This window comes from Pinus tabuliformis, chromosome X (genome assembly GCF_031772625.1).
Source record: "Pinus tabuliformis cultivar Carrire ecotype Pingquan chromosome X, CPIR1, whole genome shotgun sequence".
NCBI lineage: Eukaryota > Viridiplantae > Streptophyta > Pinopsida > Pinales > Pinaceae > Pinus > Pinus tabuliformis.
In genome coordinates, this window is record NC_142308.1 from 344,453,816 (window position 1) to 344,460,924 (window position 7,109).

Sequence of the window (7,109 nt, forward strand, 5' to 3'; positions counted from 1 at the left end):
TTTTTTATTTATTTATTTTTTAAAAATATAGCTCAAGCTAATTATATTATTGGTTTATTTTTGAAAAATATAACTTAAACTAAAAATATTATAACACTAAAAGTATATTTAAAGACCCATAAATTATTATATTATAACATTAAGAGTATATTTAAAGACCCATAAATTATAGACCAAGCTAAAAATGATATCTAATCCATCACGCTATAACACTAACACTAAAAATATATATAAAAACCCACAAGCAAGATATACCAAAATTTATCACTAGCAAAAATAAAGATGGTGAACCTATCCCTAAGTGAAATGCTTACATGAATATATCTTACTCATGAAAAGTACTGTAAAATGTTGATATGGAATCCTAATTCAATAGGGTTATTTAATCAAGTTTTATAATATTTATAGAATTAGTTACTTTGGGAAATTAATTTAATTTCATGATTTTATGTGTAATTTACTGCACTTAATGATTTTAATTAGTTAATTTAGTTTTGATATTTAGATGACTAAAAATTTAATTTATTTTTTTTAATTGTGTTATTTAAATATAACGAATAAATAAATAATTCAAAATCTAAAAATATTTCAATATTTCTTATAAATTAATATTAACAAATTATTTTAAATAACATAATTTTTTTAAATAACAATAATAATTATTCTTAAATAATAATGAATAATAACTATCTTAACTATTAATTTATAAATAAAATATCTGACTTTAAAAAGCTACATCATTTACTAACACATCCATTTACATATGCACGAAGTGTTAAGCATTTGCATGTGTATACTTCTATGAATGTGCCCTCAAAAAAGAAGGTGGGGAGGAGTAGATGTGTAAAGTGGACATAAAATTATGTTTTGTAACCATTGGAAATATTCACTTTGCTTTAAATAATAATTATCATAATATTCTCTTGTTTTAATAATAGTAATAATGTTAATTATATATGTTTAGTAAATATTGATTTTGTTTTCTCCCGATCGGGGTGGACAAGGTGGCGACGTGTGAAAATATGATGAAGGAAGGAAGGTGGCAATACAGGACACCACTCAACACAATAATTCCACAAGACGTTGGGATGGCCTGCAGACAAGGTAAAATCCCGAGGAGCGAAGGCGACAGAGAAGTGAAGGAAGAAGGAGGAAGGAACGGTGGCGAACAAGCGATGGGACGTCAGGTAGGTGGAAGAAGATCAATAAGGGCAGGAAAGGGCAGAACCGAAGTTAGCAGGCTGCAAAGGAAGGAGACGAAGGGAGCTCGAGGTCGTCCGGTATTCTCTGCAACTCGTCATAGAAAGGGGTATGTATTCATAAAACCATTCCTTGCTTGTTTTACAATCTTCAACAATATTAAGGAAAAGGGAAGAGGGTTAGCCATTGCAAAAGGTAAACGAAGGGAAAGGGACATGGAATTCTTCCCTGTTACTACCAATCAGAAGACAGAGGGTGGGAGAATGAGAAAGGCGAGGGTAGAATCTAGCAAGGTAGGGAGTCGGACAGGTCAGGACAAAGGCATGCAAGGATCAAGGTTAGAGATTGATCAGGGCCAGTTGGAGACGGAAAAACAGATGGTTTGGGAGGAAGAAAAGACCCCCGAGAACATTTACTAATTTCATTCCAAGAAAGGAGGGTCGGGGAAGGTCAAAATTTCTGAAAAAGAGCAGCAAGGGGAGGACACGAATTTGGAAAAGAAAGCCAAGGAGCCTGGAAGCGAGGAACTCACAGTGAACGCATCTTTCGCTGTTGGGCAGGGGAGTCAGTCAGCAGCCAAGAATAAACCAGCTCGCCCAGGTCGCGGAAGAGGGCGTAGGGGCAGAGGAAGAACTCGACAATCCGACAAACAGGAATTAAGACCCCCCTCTCCAGTATGTCAGAGACGAGGCCGGAAAACCATGAGACATATGGTGCAGGAGGCAGAGAAAGCTTACAACGAGGGAACCGACATAGATATCCGCAGGCTTATTCAAGAATTAGAAGCAAATGCAATGCAGGAAGACACAGAACCAAAGATGGAAGACTAGGGTAACCTTATCCCTGACCCGGACAATACCAGGGGACGCATGTCCTTATACAAGTAGGCTCTACATGTATCTTGGGTGTTGAAGCGATTATTAGCAAAGGCAATGGAGCAAGTTGCAGTGGAAATGGCAGATATGGCTCAGGGCATACCCAATTTAAGGCGATAAATGAAAAATCTCCAAATCACTATGCTCATGCAGGACAGTAAGTTGGAGGAAATCCAACAACAGCTGAAGAAGCTTGTTCCAGCGACAAGAGACGAAGGCACTCCACCTCAAATCATGGTAGATTAATCCTTCTAGTTGTTCCAATGGATTTCTTTGTTAGTTCTTTGAGAACAATCTCTCCTCTTTCTGTTTATAGTTTTTAATGACGATAGGAAACCAGATTAGTAATTTTGGTAGCGAAGTTTATCTAGCATGGATATGCAGACTTATTCTTTTTTGCTACTGGTCGGCTTATAAAGACTTAAGGTGGCCAACAGACCTGGTTTCTCCTCTGGGTGGGTTGAGGCTACCAAATGTTTGTACTTATTTCAACCTGGTTATGATATAAATAGAAAAAGAAAGGTCCTACTTTAGCTCACAAAAAAAAATATTGATTTTGTTTTAATAATAATGCATTGATTGAATGGTTGGTGTATATATATATATATATATAAACTTGAAAATTCTACATAGATTACAATTAGTGTAGATTGCTCTTAAATTTAATTCAAATATTGAGAGATATTAAATTTATTAAGGTGTAACTTTTTTTATCATTCAATTCTAAGTTATTTATTAATTTTTTATATTAAATAATAATAAAAATAATTACACCTTAATTTATTTATTTATTTATTTTGTTAGTCTTTTTTTTTGTCATGAACATATATATACTTAGTTTTTTTTTTGTCACGTAATAGCATGTGACAACATCTTCTCTATATCTTGTTGTAAAACATAATGCAATCAATTATGAATATAGTTTAATCTATTTTGTTAGTTATCAGTGAATAAAAAATAATATTTTTTCTAATTTCATTAATAAATCATGTGCATACATAAGTTTTCATTACTTTCCTTATCACCTAATCTAATTAATAGACTAAATGGTTTTTTAAGGACATTTTCTAATTAGTTTAAACCAAAATCGTGCAAAGATTAAACTTGAATTCGAGTGCCATAGGGGTTTTTTAGGGTGCTAAATCCATTTATGCATTCAAAAATGTATTTTAAACAACAAAAAATCACATTTTATTCGAGTGAAAAAGGTTATTTCTCTATAAGTTAGAGTACTGCCTTTTCTTATTACAAACTAATCCACGGACATTTAATAACAAGTAATTTTTTGTTATTATTATTTTGTCATATACTAAAATCACAATCTTTTCTATTTTTAGTTCTAAATAAAAAACAAGGGTGGTAGAAGTGGGGTGAGAGTTATCTTTTGCCTCGGGGGAAATGTAGAATTTTCTTCTGCTTGGGGCATGGGATCTATTTCAAACAATCAAGTGGAAGCTTATGCAATGCTTCAAGGCATAATCCTAGCAACAAATTGACATATTTCTTCACTAATTGTGATTGGAGATTCAAAGTTTATTATTCATCATATAATAGTTGATCCCCTCCCTCATGAACGCAAGTTGAAGAATGTAATAAAAAAAGATCAAGGTATCGGCCCCTTATTTATCTCCATAAAATTCTATCATATTCTCATGGTCAATTTGATGCAACAGAAAATAAAGGGATGCAAATGAAAATAAGTAAATTGAGTGTAAATGGGAATGTCTCCTTGTACCACCTTCCTTATCTTTTGCTATGAAATCCAAAAATTAAAGACCCTTAAGGACCCATTTGTCAAATCACCAAATTAGAAACATGGTTATTATTAGGAACGAGATTCATGCATAATGTGCCCTTCCTGGTCTTCTTGGATATGATATTAACCTAATCCTTGGTCGTCAATGTTAGTTATATGATGATCAATAGTAAATGGATCATCATGAAGGTGAGTGAAAATTTGAACCTTTGGTCATGGAAAATCCTCTTCTGAGCAAGGACAAATATGTAACATGATTCATGGTTGATGTGGAAGCCTGATTGTGGTGAGGGGAAGGACAATCACCATATCCCCCCCCCCTGCCATGTTCTCTTTTGCGGCTCCAGGATGACTTGCGATAGATTTGTACTAGGTTGATGTGGATTGGAATAAGGAAATGACTTGGGATACCCTGCATCAAGGGAAGAAGTGGGTTAAGAGCATGGAGTTACAGTCAAGGTTTTATTTATTAACTTATCTTCACGTTTCAAGTGTGTAGCAAAAAATGTGGTAAGGGAGAGTAAATTTAGTTTTGGAAGTGATTGTCTCTAGCACATTCTTGGTGGCACTTGGTTCATACTCCCCCGTAGAATGGAGTCACATCAAATCTAATAACAATATAAGTGTGTGCAGGTGGAACTAGGGATAATTAAGGGTGCTTGTTCGTGTTTTGTTTATTCCTTTTTTCTTGAATTGTGTTGTTGGGAAACATTCTTTGGACAAGCATGTTCTAGCAAAAGATGAAATATTTATCTCAACCAATGTAAAGCAATACTTCCACTCCCATCACATTGGCCTTTTGAAGGTTTGGGATCTCTTTCTTTTTTTTGAATTTTAACTTTCCATAACACACAGTGTTTTTGATGGTGATATGCTCTAGTCTTTATCTTGTGTTTATGCTTTTCATGCTTACATGCTCTGGTCTTATAGGGAGAAGCATCATGTCGATTTAGTATCAAAATTGGAGTTGGTCCTTTCCAAGTTATTTTGGAGATGTTTTGAAATTGGTGCAATATATGTTACACTTTGGTACTTGTCCCATGGGTAGTTTGTTTGTTGTTACAAAGGGTGTTTGGGATTCTGTTATAACATATTTGGTGTTTCAAGCAGGTCTGGTCCTTGATAGAAGTGAGAATCGAGTAAATTTGGGATATAAGGGAGTTGAAAAGGGGTTAGTTGGGGTTGATTGGTAAATTTCACTTTGCTTTAATAATAATAATAATAATCACTTTGTTTTAATAATAACAACAATGTTATATATAATAATAAGAATAAGAATAAAGTGTGTGTGTGTGTATGAAAATTCTAAATAGATTAGGCTAGATTCATTTTAAATTTAAATTAAGTATTGAGAGAGATTAAATTTATTAAGATGTAATTTTTTTTATCATTCAATTCCATGCCATGTATTAATTTTTTATATTAAATGATAAAAAAATTAGACCATAAATAATTTGATTTGGGTTTATGGTGGATTAGGCTCGCTTATTTTTTTAGATGTTGTCATGTGTGTGTGTATAGTTAGTTAGTTAGTTTATCTTTTTGTTGCCATGAACATATATATATATATATATATAGTTATTTTTATTTTTGTTCTCATGTAATGTTATTCAACAACATCTCCTCTATATTGGATTGTAAAGCATAGTGCAATCAATTATGAATATACTCCAATCTCTTTTGTCAACAAATAAAAAAAATCATTTTTCTAATTTCATTAATAAATTATGTGTATAAATAAGTCTTCATTACTTTTCTTATTACAAAATAATAAGCATACATTTAATCCAAAGTAAATCTTTGTTATTAATATTTTGTCATATAGTAAAATTACAATCTTTTCTATTTTTATTTCTAACTCAAAAAACAAGGGTGGCAAGAGCGAGACGGGGTTTATCTTTTGTCTCAAAGAAAATGTAGAATTGTCTTATGCTTAGGGTATGGGATCTATTTCAAACAATCAGGTGGAAGCTTATGCAATGCTTCAAGGCTTAATACTAGCAACAAACCGACATGTCTCTTCACTAACTGCGATTGGAGATTGAAAGCTTATTATTTATCATATAATAGTTGATTCCCTCATGAAAGAAGGTTGAAGAACATAATCAAAAATATCAAAGGTATCATTCCTTTATTTATCTCCATAAAATTTTATCATGTTTTCGGGGTCAATAATCAAGAAGTTGATGCAGTAGTGAAGAAAGTGATGCAAATGAAAACAAGTTAATTGACTATAAGTGGGAATGTCTCCTTATGCCACCCTCCTTATATTTTTTGTGAAATCCGAAAATCAAAGTATCTTAAGGTCCCATTCGTTAAATCACCAATTAGGAAATGTGGATATTATTAGGAATGGGCTGTATAAATTTTGAATAATATGACACATATTCACAGAGATTATCCTGATTATACACTTATAAGCGGAACATGCATAATACATAACCTCCTCTACATTGATCATCAATTTACAAAAGCAGAAACATTCACAGGCGCACATAGAAGCATCAATCAAACTCTTTAACACAGTATGTATCCCGGGGAAAGCATCTCGCTAAAAACCCCAACTATCTGTATATTATATTGATTGAATCATGAAACATTACAAAGTACAATGCTTATCACAAGCAATCCAGTACCAGCTCCACCTGTTACACACAATACAACTAAGATCTGATCTCCCCCGCTGCTTGCCTGCCTCCACAGCTCAATACCTGCTCAAGCATTGATGAGAATGGCTTCCCAAACTCGTATTTCACCTCAAAATAATCACTCACACTTTGTTGGGCGTGAGCAAAGGCTACAATACTAGGCAAATACATGAGAAAACTCATTGGCATACTCAATCCCTTGATTGTGCAAGATCTGGTGCACAACTATAGTCACAACTGATAGCAATCTGATCCTCTAACACCTGTCCCTGCTGAACTGAACATGCACTGACATGCAACTGAGTTAACTGATGTATTCTATAGTTGTATTATGAGTTAATAACTTGTGAATTAATTAATAACTAATTCACCCAACTCATCTCTAGTCTATTGATCAGTTAGACTAAATACAACCAGTTTAACAAAGCTAAACTGAACACAACTCCATCAACTGCACCTCCAGTCCACTAAACTCAACTCACTTGAGTTCTAACTGAAGTCCTGCATGCAAAGATTAGTCATCCCATAGGTAACCACGTATTTCCCTCTGGGATCTGCATGTACCACATCCGTAGCTCATCCTAAAGTGCTCCAAGAGAATAAGATCAAGTTTATAGTCCAAATATTATT